This window comes from Drosophila rhopaloa, unplaced genomic scaffold (genome assembly GCF_018152115.1).
Source record: "Drosophila rhopaloa isolate 14029-0021.01 unplaced genomic scaffold, ASM1815211v1 contig_173, whole genome shotgun sequence".
NCBI lineage: Eukaryota > Metazoa > Arthropoda > Insecta > Diptera > Drosophilidae > Drosophila > Drosophila rhopaloa.
The window spans coordinates 154,551-162,235 of record NW_025335054.1 but is presented as its reverse complement, the minus strand read 5'-3'; positions in this window follow the sequence as shown (position 1 = coordinate 162,235).

Here is a 7,685-nt window from a genome sequence, read left to right as displayed (position 1 = left end):
CATTCCGACGCATAAACTCAGTGCCTTCTTTTGTAACTTTCATGACCACAATATCCAGGATAGTTTAGCCGTGCGGATCCCCGCACTTAAAGCATTTACATACAAACTCTGGTTTCGAGTCGAAGCTTTTGGATCCATCTGCCTCAACTACACGCGCTTCATTCTTGTAAGGCATCTTGTATGAACCTCGGACCATCTTGTATACTTCGATCTGCTCCTTCAAATCCCTTATGGTTTTCGCCTGATACAGCATTATTTTGTTTGCCTTAGCATCTGGAACTCCTTTTACAAAATACTCTATCAAACTTTCTTCGTCTAGTTTAACTGGCTTGGCTATTTCCATTAAAGCATACAAATATTCCTGAAGCGTCTCTCCTTTTCTCTGCGCACGTTGACCTAGCTTGCGATGGACCTCAGCAGATGAAATTTTTAACAGCAAATTCGCCACGCAATGCTGCCTTTAGAGAATCCCAGTTGCGAATGTTAGCCTGGCTGCGAATGAACGATTTTGCAGCCCCACTGAGCAACTGCTTAGAATAAATGAAAAGTTGAAGCTGGCTCCACTGCACAGTCAAAGCACAATCCTCCAACTCCTGAATCCACTGATCTATATCTGGACTACCTGTACCTGCAAAATTCGAAACACTGCCTTCTACACCTTTCAGTGTAAACAAAGAACGGATTATAGGCACTGCCTACACTGAACAATCGAGAGCGGTAGCTACAGATTCAACTTCATCCGAATCGTTGTTATCATCGTCGTCCTAAATACCGAAGTGAGTCAGGAGTCTATCCTGTAAATCGCGCTTTCTACCGGCAGTGGGTAAATTTAGTTGTAGTAGCTTTACGCGCAAATCCTCGCATCGCATTAACATTATCTCTTCGAGTTGCATTTTAAGATGAAATTTGCTTAGAAAGATAATAGTTTAACAATGAATAATGAATAACTTTAGAAATGACAAATTTTGGTTTTATACATACAGTCTACTTGTGAGCGACTTTAAATTTCATTGGGTCAGTTTTCTGATTAGCACCCCTTTTGATACACTGCTTCTCGAAACTGCTTGCCTGCCAATTGGATTTTCCTCTGGACTATGCAACTTGAAAAAATCCTGCCCTTGCGTGACAGCTGACGTCGTTGCATTCCACCAAGATCTGCTACTCCAGACTCTGCTGCTCTGCTTGAAAATCCTGCCCTCCAGATTCCGTCAACCCGTCTTTGGTCCAATGCCCGCTTCACGCTCCTGACTTGCTCCGCTCGCCTCTGTCTATCGCTGCTCCCAACGCCTTCCACTGATCTTTTTTCTTTTCTTTTCTCTTCCCCCTTTTTTTGCTTTTTTTCTTTTTTTTTTTTTTTTTTCTTTTTTTTTTTTTTTTTTTTTTTTTTTTTTTTTTTTTTTTTATTTTTTTTTTTTTTTTTTTTTTTTTTTTTTTTTTTTTTTTTTTATTTTTTTTTTAATTTTTTTTTATTTTTTTTTTTTTTTTTTTTTTTTTTTATTTTTTTAATTTTTTTTTTTTTTTTTTTTTTTTTTTTTTTTTTTTTTTTTTTTTTTTTTTTTTTTTTTTTTTTTTTTTGTTTTTTTTATTTTTTTTTTTTTTTTTTTTTTTTTTTTTTTTTTTTTTTTTTTTTTTTTTTTTTTTTTTTTTTTTTTTTTTTTTTTTTTCTTTTTTTTTTTTTTTTTTTTTTTTTTTTTTGTTTTTTAAATTTTTTATTATTTTTTTTTTTTATTTAAATTTTTTAAATAATTTTTAATTTTTTTTTTTTTTTTTATTCTTTCCCTTTTTTTTTTTTTAATTTTTTTTTTATTTTTTTTTTTTTTTTTTTTTTTTTTTTTTAAAAAATAAAATTAAAAAAAATTTTATTTTTTTTTTTATTTTTTTTTTTTTTTTATTTTTTTTTTTTTTAAAATAATAAATATTTTTTTTTTTTTTTTTTTTTTTTTTTTTTTTTTTTAAAATTTTTTTTAATTTTTTAATATTTTGGTTTTTAGGGGTTTTTTCAAAAAGCCCTAAATTTAAAAACCAAAAAAAGAGATATTTGACAACCTGATATTTTTAGCGACCAGAACGGAATCAGTCTTTAAGGCGCAGAATTTATTTCGAGCAACCAGAACAGATAGTTTCTTTAAGGTGCTGGTTTATCTCTGAATTTCTTAAAGAAACTTAAAGAACGGTTCGAAGACCGAAATGTTAGATGTCAATCCAAAAGAAAACATATCTATATTCGTTGAGTTCCGAAGTAAAACTGATTTTATTTTACTAAGTCTATGTTAAGGTAAATAACCTGCGATTCTTATAATACACTTATTTAAGGTATACGCAGAGACCACATCTGTTTGCCTAAGCGGGAGCCTTATCAATGGTCTCCCGCAAAGCGACCCTTTGTGCAGTGCCGGAACTATTTATTATTCTTCGGCATTGCACACTTGTAGGTTTTAAGTTACAGATCGTTATTTACGGGTCTAGATTGATTAACATATTGACAAGAACAGAGCTCGTAAAATCAAAAATTTATGACATTAGTGTTCTTCTTGAACCACTTTTAACTAATTAAAATTTAACCTTTATTCTTAAGTTGTATTGTTATTGAATTACTCGAGGTCATACGTTGGTTATATTTTAATTTCTTCTATAACACAACGATTTATTTCACTTAACTTTCATCACACTTACACTCCCTGGGGAGTGAACCCGACTATGATAGGACTAGCTAGTTTCGTCTGCACGTCACCTCAGACTCATCAGCTATCTGCGGAGATGGAAGCAGAGCATCAGAAACTCCCCAATGTTACGATCAGAGAACCTTTTTTTTGGCAATTGTGAGTTGCCAAATTTAATTGGTTTTAACATAGGTGTAGTTCTGTCGTTAAAGCTTCTATCAGTGTGTGAAAGTTTTAAGTGTTTTGTCTGTTGAAAAATCCTCGGTTTTTTCGATATGCAGACTGGTAAATACAACAAATAGTTGAAGATTGTTTAATTAATGAATTTTGGGGCGTGTGGATCCCTTTTGTTTATGTTGGTTTTGGTATCGACCTATTAAACAATAATTGTAGTGTTATTGAATTACTCGAGGTCATACTTTCTTCTTAAGTTGATTAAATCTTTTAAGACAACAAAAAACAATAATAAAAACATCGAAACCTTTAAACATATAACTTTAAAACTTAGTCTTAGTCTTTTGACTTTGATTAAAATTTAACATTTCTTGTGATTTTGGTTTAATCATTTAAGACAAGAAACTAAAACCTAACCTTTCTTGTGCTTTTGATTGCTCTTTTAAGACCAAAAACTATAATGACAAAATCGACTTTTTTAAACATTTAATTTTAAAACTTAGTCTTAACTTTAAACTGACTAAAATATAACCTTTCTTGTGATTTTATTTAATCATTTAAGACAAGAAACTAAGTCCTAACATGACACTGATTAATATTGAACCATTTTTGAGATTTTGATTTAATCTTTTAAGACAAAAAACAATAATAAAAACATCGAAACCATCTAACATATTACTTTAAAACTTAATCTTTACTTGACACTGATTAAAATGTAACATTTCTTGTGATTTTGGTTTAATCATTTAAGACAAGAAACTAAGTCCTAACCTTTCTTGGGCTTTTAATTACTCTTTTAAGACCAAAAACTATAATGAAAAAATTAACATTTTAAAACATATAACATTAAAACTTAGTCTTTACATTATAATGCTTAAAATGTAACCTTTCTTCTTATTATGATTTAATCTTTTAAGACAAAAAACAAGAATAAAAAAATCGACACTTTAAAACTTAGTCATTACTTGACACAGCTTAAAATTTAACCTTTCTTGTTATTTTGATTTAATCGTTTAAGACCAAAAACTTAGTTAACTTGACACTGCTTAAAATGTAACCTTTCTTGTGATTTTGATTTCATCTTTTAAGACAAATAACAATAATAAAAAACCGTAATTTTTAAACATAAACTCTGAACCCTAGTCTTAACTTGGCTATGATTAAAACTTATCCTTCCTTTTTATTTTTTGTGAACAAATCGACATTTTAAAACATATCACTTTAAAACTTTGCCTTAGCTTGACACTGCTTAAAATGTAACCTTTCCTGTGATTTTGATTTTATCTTTCAAGACTAAAACTTAATAACAACTTGACACTGACTAAAATTAAATCTTTCTTTTAAGTCAAAAACAATAAAAAACTCGACATTTTTAAACACTTAACTTTAAAACTTAGTTTTAACATAAGCTGTTTAAAATATAACTTATCTTGCGATTTTGATTTAATTTTTTAAGACAAAAAACAATAATGAGAAATCAACAATTTTGAACATATAACTTTTAAACTTAGTACTAACGTGACACCAATTAAAATCTTACCTTTTTTGTGATTAATCTTTTAAGACAAAAACTTAACTAGACACTGATTAAACTGTAACCTTTAAAGCTTGGTCCTAACTTGACATTGATTAAAATGTACCCTTTCTTGTTATTTTGATTTCATCTTTTAAGACAAAAAACAATAATGAAAATTTATAGTTTTTAAACATAAACTCTAAAACGTAGAGTACTCTCCGTACTCTATAGGGTCGGAGATATCTCCTTCACTGCGTTGCACACTTTTTACCAAAATTATAATACCCTCTGCAAGGGTATAAAAATAGTTATGAAAAGATCTTAATTTAAAAACATAAACTCTTAAACGTTATTTTGACTTGGCACTGATTAATATTTATGTTTTTTTTATTTTGATTTAATCTTTTTAAAGTTATCACTTTAAAACCTTGTCTTAGCTTGACAATGCTTAAAATGTAAGCTTTCATGTTATTTTGATTTAATCTTTTAAAACAAAAACTTAGTCCCAACTTGAGACTGATTAAAATTTAACCATTCTTGTGATTTTTATTTAATTTGTAGTTTTAATTTTATTTTTATTTAATCTTTTAAGATAAAACCAATCATAAAAAAATCGACACTTTTAATTATATAACTTTAAAACTTAGTTTTTACTTGCACATCTTAAAATTTAACATTTATTGGGATTTTGATTTAATCAGTTACGAAAAAAAACTTTGTCCTAACTTGACACTGATTAAAATTTAACATTTCTTGTCATTTTACTTTTATTCTTTTCAGCCAAAAAACGTTGTGCTAACTTGAAAGTGATAAATAATTTACATTTCGTGTTATTTTGATTTAATCTTTAAAGAAAAAGAACAATAATGAAAAAAAAATAATTTTTATACCCTTGCAGAGGGTATTATAATTTTGGTCAAAAGTGTGCAACGCAGTGAAGGAGACATCTCCGACCCTATAAAATATATATATTCTTGATCAGGATCACCTCCTGAGTTGATATAGCCATGTCCGTCTGTCAGTCTGTCTGTCCGTCTTTCTGTTTCTACGCAAACTAGTCTCTCAGTTTTAAAGCTATCGAATTGAAACTTTGCACGCACCCTTCTTTCCTTTACACGCAGTATATAAGTCAGAACGGCCGGGATCGGCCGACTATATTCTATAGCTGCCATATAACTGGTTGATCGGAAATGCCATAACTTTCTTGTTTGTAAAGTTAGGAAGTTGGAATTTTCTATGGGTTTTATATTTGGCCAATCAATCCGAACTACCAAATTTCATAAGGTTCGCCCGACTATATCCTATAGCTGCCATATAACTGAACGATTGGAAATGCCATAATTTTGGTGTTTATATACCCGTTACTCGTAGAGTAAAAGGGTATATCGTATTCGTGCAAAAGTATGTAACAGGTAGAAGGAAGCGTTTCCGACCCTATAAAGTATATATATTCTTGTTCAGGATCACTACCCGAGTCGATCTAACCATGTCCGTCTGTCCGTCTGTCTGTCCGTCCGTATGAACGCTGAGATCTCGGAAACTATAAAAGCTAGTAGATTGGCATTTTGCATGTAGATTTTAGGAGTTCCTACGCAGCGCAAGTTTGTTTCAAAATGGTGCCACGCCCCCTCTGACGCACACAAGTTTTGATGCTATTATGAAAATTTAAATTGATATGTGTTTGTTTCGCCAATACCTATCGATTGGCCTAATAAAAGTTTGCCACGCCCACTCTAACGCCCAAAAACCCATTAAACGCTTAAGCCTGGCTAGCGCCTACATTTCCGCCTTTCATGGCGCCATCTAACGGATGACTTTGGAACAGCTGGCCAAGGTGCTCAACAGAGTCAACGTTAATTCTCGATAAGGATTTCTATTAAAGGAAATTGCGATGGTTTTCATTTGTCAATACCGAACTATATCCCAAGAACTATGCAAATCAAATCTAGTTAGCCAAATTGGAGGTCTGAGTCAAACAATGGCGTATGTGTGTATGTATGTAAGCATATACATTAATATATTTCCATATATTTGGATATTTAATAATTGTTATGTGGAGCGGAGGAGGAACCGCTCGCTCGCTTCATCAAATCATAACTGAATACAGGAATATAAACTTAAAGCTAACAAAAGGTTTTCTCACAGCGGCTACGCAAATATGATGAGTTGGCCGTCTGTGCGGATGCAAACAGTATAATACTGGGTCAGCAAAGAATCCGATGCATGGTCGCGCACTTATTGTCCGGTTAACTTAGTTAACTACCCCCCTTCAAGATTTAGGCCGCCCTCGGCCGACCCTATCTCAGCGATTACCTCCCTCAATTGGGCTGCTGATTTCTTTGCGTTAATGACTCGCTGGCAGGTGAGCAAAATACAGATCAGAGCACAGCATACCGCTACTACGATTAGCGCTACCTGATACGTTTGGGTGTTGTTGACCTCTTCTCCCACTTTCCGGATGAACCTCAAGTTACGTTCATTGAGGCGATGAAGGTAAGGGAGGCTCAAAATTTCGTGGATGCCGGTTATGTTCAACAAAGGGGAGCTTGCCACTCCCGGATTCCTTATCCGGATGTTGTCATGGTTGATGAACATGGTTCCGTTAATCACAACACGATCGTTGAATGTTGTGAGATACGTGCCACGTAAGGAAACATCCGGGCCATTGTCAACTCGAACCTGCGCTAAACAGTCATTAATTATGATAGTGCCTTCATCCACTTGAGTGACCGGGTGCATGTCGCTAGGTTGGGTATCGCAATGCGCTACACCTCCTGCGTGAAGATCTCGGGCGCATGAGCCACTCACAGATAGCTTACAGAATGTGGCACCAGGTGTTGCGGTGCAGTTTTCAACTTGATGGACTCTTCCATCACATTCCGCAACGACGTTATTCTTCATCCGTACGATCACATCATGGTGGGCGACTGGGAAAATGGTGACCTTCCTACATACAAACTTTATTACAGGAAATTTTATTATAAAGTCCAAGACATTGGTAGATTGAAGTATTTTTACGGACGCAACGGACAAAATATCCCTAATGGGGGTGTTGGTGGGGTCTTCCAGCAAAACTGGTTCTAAATCTGCATGGTCTAATATGTTAGGGCTGACAATATCGACTTTAGCCAATGCAATGGCGAGCATTAAATTTTGCAATTCCATCATTAACATTCTATTACGAGCAAGAAGAGTTTCATATAAATGTTCGGTGTAATTTCTGATTTTTTTGCCACATTCAGAATTTGGTTAACTGTAACTGTTAGTTGATTAATTTGATTTTGGACTTTGTTATTTATTTCTATCTGTCTGTTATTCGAATTTACTAACTGAGA